This window comes from Coregonus clupeaformis, chromosome 30 (genome assembly GCF_020615455.1).
Source record: "Coregonus clupeaformis isolate EN_2021a chromosome 30, ASM2061545v1, whole genome shotgun sequence".
In the NCBI taxonomy this organism is placed as follows: Eukaryota; Metazoa; Chordata; class Actinopteri; order Salmoniformes; family Salmonidae; genus Coregonus; species Coregonus clupeaformis.
Window position 1 is genome coordinate 15,928,430 of NC_059221.1, and position 12,997 is coordinate 15,941,426.

Here is a 12,997-nt window from a genome sequence, read left to right on the forward strand (position 1 = left end):
TAGGCCCCAGTCGAGGGCCGGCAAACCGTGCCAATATATCCTCCAAACACAGGCTTCAAGGGCATTATCACTTTTATAACAGGTTACCAACATATTCAAATAATGATTTACATATTTTCATTAACGTTATTTTGATGAATTTATTCATACTATTTCATCCTTCCACAAGATATAGTCCCGACCCAAATCTTTGGTTGCTACCCAAGCTGGCTGGTCCTTCGTTCGTTCTATCGGTTCGGTTGCCAGAGATGCGACCCAGTCGTTAAATATTTTTGTTCAGTATCTATGGACGCGACCCAGTCGTTCTTTCTAAATGTTCTATTGCCATACTAGCTGGCAACGTAATTATCCCTTGCTTGCTAGCTAGCCAACTACGGCTAATTTACAGTCACGTCAAACAGTGCAGCCAAAAAACCACAAAGTAGCTGCATTTGTTTAAGCTGTTTTCTAGTGACATTTATTTGGATACATAACAATGACCTAATGATGCGCGATTTCACCTGGCATAGAAAATGTGCTCTCTCGTCAGGACACTGTTGTTCAGAGGAGCTAGCCAACAACACAGCTAACACAATCACTTAAAAGACTGCTAACTAGCTGCACTGTTTAGTTTTGACCTGTTTTCAATTGATATTTCGTTGTATATATCCATGACCTGTTTTCTATTGATATTTCGTTGTATATATCCATAAAAATGATGCTAATTCATGATTTCGACTGGCTGAGAAAAGCTGCCGGCCTGTCTTTCTCATCCCCACACATTCATTACTATGTGACAGCTGGAGATCAAATTTGAATATTGAAACAATGTTGCAAATGTCAGAGAGACAGACAGCAAGGTTTATACAAATCTCAGCTGTTGAGAACTAAATGTTAGTCTAAAAGAAATGTGAGATAATGTCTAGATGCTTTTTATAGTGGAGATCAAGTTTATAAATTGCCTGGCTGGGCTGATGAGACAGTGGATTGCGCAGTCAGATGGATCAGAGTAAATAGGCATTTTAACGTCTTAGATTTAGCCGGTTGTAACATGGAATAGACTGGCTGGAATGCGGTTGTAACTGATTAGACCCACCTGTTGTATATAACAGCATATTGCAGATGTGAAGGGCATTAGGCTCATACATGCCCTTAATCCTTCACAAGCTTATACATTAATCTTTCATAGGTTTATCTCCATCAGGTGCTGATAATTTGATAACCTGTCATAGCACTATGCAATGACAAAGTAAAAGCAATGTCAAACACAGCAACAATGCACAGTCATGTATAATTGCAGGCAATATACAGTAGAATATTGGTATACATAAGAAACAATCAATTTTATTATCAATGTTTTTATTGTAATTTAAAGATTTACAGGTTAATTTGAAATATTTCATGTTATTTAAAGAAATGCTATACATTTTCAATACAATGTATTCAGTATTTATGTCACATTGTGTAATGATTAGAAGAGAGGCGCAGAAATATGTATTAGGGGTTTTATTTACTCCACCTAAAACAAACACGTGTGTATATTATATATCTCAAAAGGGATGTAACCCCAAAAAAGAGTGAGCTGTAACCTCTACACAATACACGGGACCCGTAAACAACAAGAGCACAATACACGGTACTCACGAGACCAACGGACATAGGACAATTATCAACAAGGACAATGGGGAACAGAGGGCACATATATACACATACTAATCAGGGGGAATGGGAACCAGGTGTGTGTAATGAGACAAGACAGTCCGGGGTTGGTGGTAATGGTCTAGTTCAGTGACACCTAGAAGGACGGTGACGTAGACCTCCGGAGCTGGTGAACGGAATGAGCAGCAGTACCGGGGGGATCCGTGACAATTAATTCTATAATTTCAGCAAAAATTATAATGTCCCTGTTCATTGTCAGAACACGTTTTAACACATTTGAACATAATAAACACGCTTGTAATCCTTGTATTGCCGTTGAGCTTGGCAAACTGTCAGTATATTGGTTTAAAGCAAGAATTAACTGGTCTGCGAATGAATACAGAGCATCCATTTAGCTTCACAGGCTTGAGGACTTTAATTTGCTGGTTTACAGGTTTAGTTCATGTTGTCATGGGCACTGTCATTGAAACGTTCAATTTTTCCAGGAGATGATTGCCATTAGGGGAGGGTTGGGAGCAGAAGACAGACACCATGCAATATTCTGATGCAGTAGGCCTAGCTGTTATATCAAGCATCACCAAGAAATCTAAATATGGACAGACTAGCAAATTTGGCATATCACATATTGCATGCTCTTTACAAAACCAGGAAAGCAGCACTTTACATGAAGTAGCTCTCATGCAGCAGCTCTGTCTAATAACAATGGCGAACGTGCATAATGATAGCAGAATTCAGATATGACGTCATCAGAGATACTGGATATAATGACGAGATGCTTCTGTCTCCGCCCTAACAATGGGATTCGTTGTCCACAGAGCGGAACGGCAGGCTGTCAAGCGCCCACCGAGTCCTCTCTTTGGATTGGAGGATAAAGCTAATTATTTGAAGGCTTTTTGAATATTCGATGAGGGTTGTTGACATCAACCGCCTGGATTCAATGTAGAGTGAGATGCTAGTCCATGAATATACATAGACCGTCTCGAATTTCAACAGGGACAACTCCAATATAAAGTGGTTTTTTTTTTCTAAGTTGCCAGGATGTCACGTGCATCACACTTATATCAGTACTCTCATAAAAACCTGAGCTTTACGAAACTTCTGCTAGATCAAATAAGCCTCACGTATCAAAATAGCAGTACACTCTCATTGCCCCCATACAGAAACTCCTCACTTGCTTAATAATTAAGGATACGCTTAACATAGACAGATTTTGGGCAAGTAAACCCTCTCATTTCGCCTCTTCCTCTCTGACATCATTGTTTTAGCACTATCCACTGAGTTTTTAATCTACAGCGCGCAATATGGTTCAATGTGCCAACAAATCAGCTACTTTTTCAGTTGTTCGAATTGCTGGTGTCTTGAAGCTACAATTGGGATAATACTGTGCTAATGACCGTACAAAAAAAGTAATGTAAACTACATCGAATTTAACAAAACGAGGATTTGTGGTAAGTGCATGGGGATCGCCATCGTTATGCACTTCCCCTATTGTTTCACAAGTGCACAATGTGGTAATTACAGTGCGCAGGTATAGCAGCAAAATAATGTAAAGCGTTATCCAAGCCGTATCGAGATGGCTACTTGGTTGAATAGGTTTAACCTTGGTTGCATATGTTTAACCTGAAATCTGAACGTATAAGATATGGTCACATAACAGCAGTGGCGATTTTAGCATGTAAATCTTGGTGGGGCAAACTACCCCCCAATTTTTTTTATGCATGCCAGCAAAGTCACTACACAACAACACTAAACAATACATTAATTGCACTATAACGGTGGCAAATGGTGCCCACAAACTGTTAGGGCCTACATAAAGCTGTCCCAACAGCAGAGCTTTCTTTTCAGCACCATGGAGTGAATCCTTACCACTGCTACACCTTGCCATCAGTGGAGCCTTGTCTGGCAGCGAAACAGTTCATTCAGCCTAATTTACGGTGTTTAAAACAAATGTGGTTTCTACTGACAATTGAGATGCACAAACTATGGCATAAGGGGACGAAGAGCGGATAAGAGGCAATCCGTAATTTCGATTAAGACATTAATGAGCGAGCTAGGACGGACGTAGTCAATATAACTATTTGTTCATCACTTTTAAATGTGTAGCGACAGAATTCAGAACATGGGCCGTTCTTACAGTATTCTTCCCTGTACACCAAGTCAGAACCGTGGATAAATAAAGGGGGCATATATGCAGACAATGAATGCTCTTACAATATTCTATGATTACACCACCAAGTCAGAACAGTAAGCTAAGTTATGAGGGGGAAAGGGACCAAATTATCAGGGTGAGGCACATGGGCTACTAACAGCTTACTACACAACATACATTTGGTATTACTTTCTTAACTAGCTACAGTATACATATCTCCCTGGCATATTACATCATTTATGAGCACCGATACGTTTTATCCATCATTTTACATTTACATTTTAGCAGACGCTCTTATCCAGAGCGACTTACAGTTAGTGAGTGCATACATTTTTCATACTTTCATAATTTCTCTTCTTATGACAAGGATTGAAAAGGATTTGCCAGTAGATTGTCTACGTGATTCATGATGATGACTGCTTGTCTAGCTTGCTAGCTAAGATTTTGAAAGTATGATCAGTCCAATCAATGCTATGGTAGATATAACGTGATTTGACATAATTTTATCTGTGGCCAATGACCTTGAGCCTTCTTGGATGGGCACTTCTAATGTAACTATGGCAGCACCCAATGGGCTTGAATTACCCACCACCACAGAAAGCACTGAGATAGGCTGAAACACCTGCATTTTGGAGCTGCCATACTCAAGAAAGCAAAAAAGAGACCATGTTTGTATGCAGCTTTATTAACTCAATTATTATTATTATTTTTACATTGTTTGCACACTGATATGTATTAATGCCAAAATAACAGGCGAAACAGTTTCTTTATAATATATTATTTATAGCTAAACAGGTGGGGCTCAAAACAGGTGTTGAATGACGGGTCACCACTGCATAACAGAGATGAGTACTGAAGAGCTGTTGCATGATAACAATGATGTATGTATTCTCCCGCACTGAGTTTACCTCAACGGGAGGGCTGGGCTCACTCTCAAGCCATACCAAGGTACCCAAGTCCTGGCAGAATACTCCAATGCTCTGCACTCATCCACCCTAAATATAAATCTGTTGCACAACCTCATTGACAATCAAACCAAAGGACCATTCTAGAGCTCACCGGTGCCTTATTCAACAGACAAAAAAATTATCATAACTTGTGTACTGGCAAACTATGCAAATATTTTGCATCTTCCCTTGCCTTGAATCCCATGAAGGCACCATGCGCAGTGGCCCAGCTTGCCATACTCACCCATTCTGACTCAGAGCATAAGGTTAAAGCATGAAATAGACTTTACAAGACCGTTTGTTCCGTTGGGAGGTCATGTACAGTGAGGGAAAAAAGTATTTGATCCCCTGCTGATTTTGTACGTTTGCCCACTGACAAATAAATGATCAGTCTATAATTTTAATGGTAGGTTTATTTGAATAGTGAGAGACAGAATAACAACAAAAAAATCCAGAAAAACGCATGTCAAAAATGTTATAAATTGATTTGCATTTTAATGAGGGAAATAAGTATTTGACCCCTCTGCAAAACATGACTTAGTACTTGGTGGCAAAACCCTTGTTGGCAATCACAGAGGTCAGACGTTTCTTGTAGTTGGCCACCAGGTTTGCACACATCTCAGGAGGGATTTTGTCCCACTCCTCTTTACAGATCTTCTCCAAGTCATTAAGGTTTCGAGGCTGACGTTTGTGAGATCTTGCATGGAGCCCCAGGCCGAGGGAGATTGACAGTTCTTTTGTGTTTCTTCCATTTGCGAATAATCGCACCAACTGTTGTCACCTTCTCACCAAGCTGCTTGGCGATGGTCTTGTAGCCCATTCCAGCCTTGTGTAGGTCTACAATCTTGTCCCTGACATCCTTGGAGAGCTCTTTGGTCTTGGCCATGGTGGAGAGTTTGGAATCTGATTGATTGATTGCTTCTGTGGACAGGTGTCTTTTATACAGGTAACAAGCTGAGATTAGGAGCACTCCCTTTAAGAGTGTGCTCCTAATCTCAGCTCGTTACCTGTATAAAAGACACCTGGGAGCCAGAAATCTTTCTGATTGAGAGGGGGTCAAATTCTTAATTCCCTCATTAAAATGCAAATCAATTTATAAGATTTTTGACATGCGTTTTTCTGGAATTTTTTGTTGTTATTCTGTCTCTCACTGTTCAAATAAACCTACCATTAAAATTATAGACTGATCATTTCTTTGTCAGTGGGCAAACGTACAAAATCAGCAGGGGATCAAATACAAGTGTTGAATGCAAGCAATGTAATGAAGGATTCCTAGAACAAAAATAAAACATGTAATCTTGAATACTTTCAGCTAAGTTAGCTGTTTGAAATGAATGATTTACTGAAACACAGACACTGGCTGATCTTGATAATGAAGTGTTAGACTGTACAGTATATAAAGTCATTTTTAAACTGTGAACTCAATGGGAAGAGTGCTAGTTATAACGGGAAGATTAAGAATAGTATCCATCATTTCAGGTCAAGTCAGCCCCTTAATGTAATATGAATAAAACTGAGGGTCTCACTTTAACTATTATTATATTAGAGAAAACACTTGACCTACAATTCTAGATAAAAGAAAATACCCCCAAACAGTTTGACCTTCCTGTGTAATAAAAAGGGCATCTCCTCAGATGCTGCAACCTGGTCTCAGAGTGTTAAGTAACCATCTACCTGATGTAACCATACCAAATGTAACATATCATATTCATTTGAGTGTCATGGATTTACATTTTACATGTAGTCTATGAGACCAGGCTGGATAAATGGGTACACTGGGATTGGAGAGACATGTCAATGAGGTTATCTAACTCCTCTTACTAATAATTCAGATTCTAACCCCCCTAGAGATAACCTTATAACCTCTATTGTTTTATCTATAATTTAACCCCTCTCCCCTAATTGATTGCACAGTGATATCATGTACAGACTACATCCATCCTCACAGAAAACAATCAACAAAGTTTCAGAAGGCTTTACTTGACACGTAAAGCAATGGCCATACCTGTGTAGTAACAATGTAATTCCTCAATCGCAACATTGTATTAACATGTTGTTACATAGCACTTTGGTTGCATTGTTGCAATCAATCATCACCACAATCTGACAAGAACAATGGTGACCCAACCAACCCATGTCAATGGTCAAGTAGGATTAGCTAAGGCTGGGCTGCAGGCACAATGTCAATACCTTATAAAACTGTCTGTATCCTAGTATAAGCGAAGTGTCTTAATTAGTCACAAGAGGACAATTGGCCTGAGGAGAGCCTTGTGTGATTGCGTAAATCATAGTAGTAAACATCTTTGGAGCAAAACAATTCAACTGAATTGAACTTCTATCAAGTGACTTATTTTGAGCTGCTGTGTTACATGATGATGCCACAGTGCAGTATGATGATTGTGTAACATGCTTAAAGCTACAATATGTAACAACCAAATTCACATAGACGTGCGTTATAGATCTGTCATTCTCATTGAAAGCAAGTCTAAGAAGCAGTAGATCTGTTCTATTTGCGCTCTTTCTATGCTTCCCGTTCTTAAGTTTCATTTTTGCATCTATTACTTTCGGTTTGGTACACCAGCTTCAAACAGCTGAAAATATTTTGGGTTATGGAAAACATACACTACATGACCAAAAGTATGTGGCAACTGCTCTTATTCCAAAATCATGGGTATTAATATGGAGTTGGTCCCCCCCTTTGCTGCTATAACAGCCTCCACTCTTCTGGGAAGGCTTTCCACTAGATGTTGGAACATTGCTGCGGGGGCTTGCTTCCATTCAGCCACAAGCGCATTAGTGAGGTCGGGCACTGATGTTGGGCGATTAGGCCTGGCTCACAGTTGGCGTTCCAATTCACCCCAAAGGTGTCAGATGGGGTTGAGGTCAGGGCTCTGTGCAGGCCAGTCAAGTTCTTCCACACCGATCTCGACAAACCATTTCTGTATGGACTTCGCTTTGTGCATGGGGGCATTGTCATGCTGAAAAAAGAAAGGGCCTTCCCCAAACTGTTGCCACAAAGTTGGAAGCACAGAATCATCTAGAATGTCATTGTATGCTGTAGCGTTAAGATTTCCCTTCACTGGAACTAAGGGGCCTAGCCCGAAACATGAAAAACAGCCCCTGACCATTATTCCTCCTCCACCAAACTTTACAGTTGGCACTATGGGCAGGTAGCATTCTCTTGGCATCCGCCGAACCCAGATTTGTCCGTTGGACTCCCAGATGGTGAAGCGTGATTCATCACTCCAGAGAATGCATTTCCACTGCTCCAGAGTCCAATGGCAGCGAGCTTTACACCACTCCAGCCGACGCTTGGCATTGCGCATGGGGATCTTAGGCTAGTGTGCGCTTGCTCGGCCATGGAAACCTATTTCATGAAGCTCCCGCCGAACAGTTCTTGTGCTGACGTTGCTTCCAGAGGCAGTTTGGAACTCGGTAGTGAATGTTGCAACCGAGGACAGATGATTTTTACGTGCTTCAGCGGCTGAGCCGTTGTTGCTTCTAGATGTTTCCACTTCACAATAACAGCACTTACAGTGAGGGAAAAAAGTATTTGATCCCCTGCTGATTTTGTACGTTTGCCCACTGACAAAGAAATTATCAGTCTATCATTTTAATGGTAGGTTTATTTGAACAGTGAGAGACAGAATAACAAAAAAATCAAGAAAAACGCATGTCAAAAATGTTATAAATTGATTTGCATTTTAATGAGGGAAATAAGTATTTGACCCCTCTGCAAAACATGACTTAGTACTTGGTGGCAAAACCCTTGTTGGCAATCACAGAGGTCAGACGTTTCTTGTAGTTGGCCACCAGGTGTGCACACATCTCAGGAGGGATTTTGTCCCACTCCTCTTTACAGATCTTCTCCAAGTCATTAAGGTTTCGAGGCTGACGTTTGGCAACTCGAACCTTCAGCTCCCTCCACAGATTTTCTATGGGATGAAGGTCTTCAGACTGGCTAGGCCACTCCAGGACCTTAATGTGCTTCTTCTTGAGGCACTCCTTTGTTGCCTTGGCCGTGTGTTTTGGGTCATTGTCATGCTGGAATACCCATCCACGACCCATTTTCAATGCCCTGGCTGAGGGAAGGAGGTTCTTACCCAAGATTTGACGGTACATGGCCCCGTCCATCGTCCCTTAGATGCAGTGAAGTTGTCCTGTCCCCTTAGCAGAAAAACACCCCCAAAGCATAATGTTTCCACCTCCATGTTTGACGGTGGGGATGGTGTTCTTGGGGTCATAGGCAGCATTCCTCCTCCTCCAAACACGGCGAGTTGAGTTGATGGCAAAGAGCTCGATTTTGGTCTCATCTGACCACAACACTTTCACCCAGTTCTCCTCTGAATCATTCAGATGTTCATTGGCAAACTTCAGACGGGCCTGTATATGTGCTTTCTTGAGCAGGGGGGACCTTGCGGGCGCTGCAGGATTTCAGTCCTTCACGGCGTAGTGTGTTACCAATTGTTTTCTTGGTGACTATGGTCCCAGCTGCCTTGAGATCATTGACAAGATCCTCCCGTGTAGTTCTGGGCTGATTCCTCACCGTTCTCATGATCATTGCAACTCCACGAGGTGAGATCTTGCATGGAGCCCCAGGCCGAGGGAGATTGACAGTTATTTTGTGTTTCTTCCATTTGCGAATAATCGCACCAACTGTTGTCACCTTCTCACCAAGCTGCCTGGCGATGGTCTTGTAGCCCATTCCAGCCTTGTGTAGGTCTACAATCTTGTCCCTGACATCCTTGGAGAGCTCTTTGGTCTTGGCTATGGTGGAGAGTTTGGAATCTGATTGATTGATTGCTTCTGTGGACAGGTGTCTTTTTATACAGGTAACAAGCTGAGATTAGGAGCACTCCCTTTAAGAGTGTGCTCCTAATCTCAGCTCGTTACCTGTATAAAAGACACCTGGGAGCCAGAAATCTTTCTGATTGAGAGGGGGTCAAATACTTATTTCCCTCATTAAAATGCAAATCAATGTATAACATTTTTGACATGCGTTTTTCTGGATTTTGTTGTTGTTATTCTGTCTCTCAATGTTCAAATAAACCTACCATTACAATTATAGACTGATCATTTCTTTGTCAGTGGGCAAACGTACAAAATCAGCAGGGGATCAAATACTTTTTTTCCCTCACTGTACAGTTGACCGGGGCAGCTCTAGCAGGGCAGAAACTTGACTGACTCACTTATTGGAAAAGTTGCATCCTATGACAGTGCCATGTTGAAGGTCACTGAGCTCTTCAGTAAGGCCATTCTACTGCCAATCTTTGTCTATGGAGATTGCATGGCTGTGTGCTCGATGTTATGCACCTGTCAGCTGGCTGAAATAGCCAAATCCACTAATTTGAAGGGGTGTCCACATACTTTTGTATATAGTGTATTCCATAGCGGTTTAGATGGGACAATGATACTCTACACAATGACTGCTTGTTTTGTCACAGACTGAAATTGGGCGAACTATTAGAATTTTAGCAACCAGGAAATGGCGGAGCCATTTCTATATATTGCACCTTTAATTGCTGCACACAACCCTGATTCAGATATGCATGAATGTGCAATATCTGGAAAACATTCTAACATTATGTAAAGCAACTAGCAGTAAGACAAAAATGTTCACATTTCTATTTATAACAAATGGCATAACACCCAATGTAATGTTCAGAGGCAAGTAGTCTATATTCTTACCACCAAATGAATCTAATCACCTCTCCCTTCTGCTGAATAATTAATATGGAGGATGAGGGTCCATATTTATCCTCATAAAACCTGCATGAGATCAAAAATACCAGATGGCACATGTAGGCTATTCACCTTGTTATATGTACATGATTTTGCAAGTAGAGACAATTGGCAATAAAGGTTAGAATAATAACTAAACATTTGCTGGATAATCCTACTTTTTGTTGGGCCTGCAAATGGGGCTTTGTTTCTAGCACATGATCTTACAATAACTGAACATCTCCTAACTCATTAAAAGGCTGCAAATCGGTTCATTACATTTGGCTGCAGAGAATTGGAACATTTGCATAACACTTAAACAAGAGGCTAATTACTCTGCTGGTTGTTCGTGCTAGTTGTGTGGCTGAGTGAGTTAGCCCACTTTGAGCTAACCTCTGCACCTCACAGAGCACTAGCTCCTTCATTAGGTGACATAACCTCTTGTGCCAACCAGTGGCATAGGCAAGAATCCGTAGATGGCAGGGCCAACAAAAATGTAGGGGGACAAAATTTGGGCACTCAAATCATAATTAAATTATCAGTAAAGCCTACCCTATCTATACCCTAATGTATATGATCACGCACAGCAAACCATCGAACATGTGATTTCGCATTACAGACCAAATAGGCTTGTAGGCCTATGTAAATCCATGACTCTTGCATTTAACATGGACCTAAACATAACCCATAGGCCTATAATTAAGACTGAGTCTAGAACATAATGCCCTGATATAACAGTAATAATCACAATAGGCTTGGCAACCTCTCATTGGCTCAGCTACCAGGAGATAGTAGGCTAGGCGGCCACAAATGTAACCATTTAACAAAAGGAATTTACGTGCCAGAACCCGCCCATTATTTTGAGATTGATATGCTGATTGTTTTTTTTTACAATTTGTATTTATTTTTCCCAGTAAATAATCAACATGTGATTTCACATGTTATTATTGTCAATATATATCCCTTTCTTCCCCCCCCCCCCTTTAAGAGTGTGCTCCTAATCTCAGCTCGTTACCTGTATAAAAGACACCTGGGAGCCAGAAATCTTTCTGATGGAGAGGGGGTCAAATACTTATTTCCCTCATTAAAATGCAAATCAATTTATAACATTTTTGACATGCGTTGTTCTGGATTTTTTTGTTGTTATTCTGTCTCTTACTGTTCAAATAAACCTACCATTAAAATTATAGACTGATCATTTCTTTGTCAGTGGGCAAACGTACAAAATCAGCAGGGGATCAAATACTTTTTTCCTTCACTGTACAGGCTTATTAACAGAGGCCTGCTAATAGCACATCTACACTTAGATGTAATGACAGTGAGCTGCATACTGTTGACCCCATAGAGATGCTGGCCCATATCCTTCCTGATGAACAGGATCAAAGTCAATCGATATCTACTGGATGACCTGAAAAATCTCCAACTGCAGCTACTGAGCAACTGCAGCCTAGTTGCAGAATGGTGCATTGGACATCACATAACAGCTTCAGAAATTATATTGCAAACACCTGTGCAGAACACATCACTGATTACATTAATAAAACATCTTGAAAATATGGTGTCTTTTATTACTTTCAGTATTATATTCAGGTTATTTCCAAGTGGCTAGATATATATATATAGTTGTTTTGCATTTCTAGCAGGCATCACTGAGCAAGTTCAATTTGCAGTGAAACAAAAGACAATACTTCTTTACACTGAATTTTTCTTTAAAGTCAATCCATTGCAGAATAAACTAGATTACAATTAACACTTGCTGAACCTATTGGAGTTCACAGGCAATTTGTGAAGTAACGTGAATCACGTCTCTATAAACTGCCAAACGGGCTGTATCACATTAGTGGAAACCAAGACTGTTCTTAGGGCAGATCTGTCGGTTTTGACTAGCAGAAGCGACTTTTCGTAGCAGGTTAGGAGAATTAACTTGGCAGGTTAGGAGAATGAGGTTAAGGTCAGGAAAAGGGTTAGCTAAAATCGTCCCTGTCGCAACTAACATATCTAACTACAAATCAGGCCTGCCCTGACCGAAGTCTTGGTTTCCACTAATGCGATGTTGCCAAACAGGGTAGGTATGCTCTCTAATGGTAACCATTAGGAACAGCATCAAAACATCATGGGAAAGTGACAGTCTATACAAGACTTATGGCAAAAAAAACTCTAATACGTACATATGAGGATCTACTTAAACTTAATAAAATGTGATGACAGTGCATGGTCTTTATTTTATATTCTGCCAAGTCCTGTCCCGGCAGCACAATATGGCAGCATTTAACACTGGAGGATACATAAGGCTGGGTGTGACTAAAAACAACATTTTCCATTAAACTTGGCTATACTATTAACATATATTTATAGAGATTAGCAAATGATAAATGAGTCTTAAGAAAATACCGTCACTTCAGAATGTATTTCACCCATACACAAAAGGCTGCGTTTAGACAGGCAGCCCAATTTTGATATTTTTATTCACCAATTGGTATTTTGACCAATCAGATCAGCTCTGAAAAAGATCTGATGTGAAAAGATCTGATGTGATTGGTCA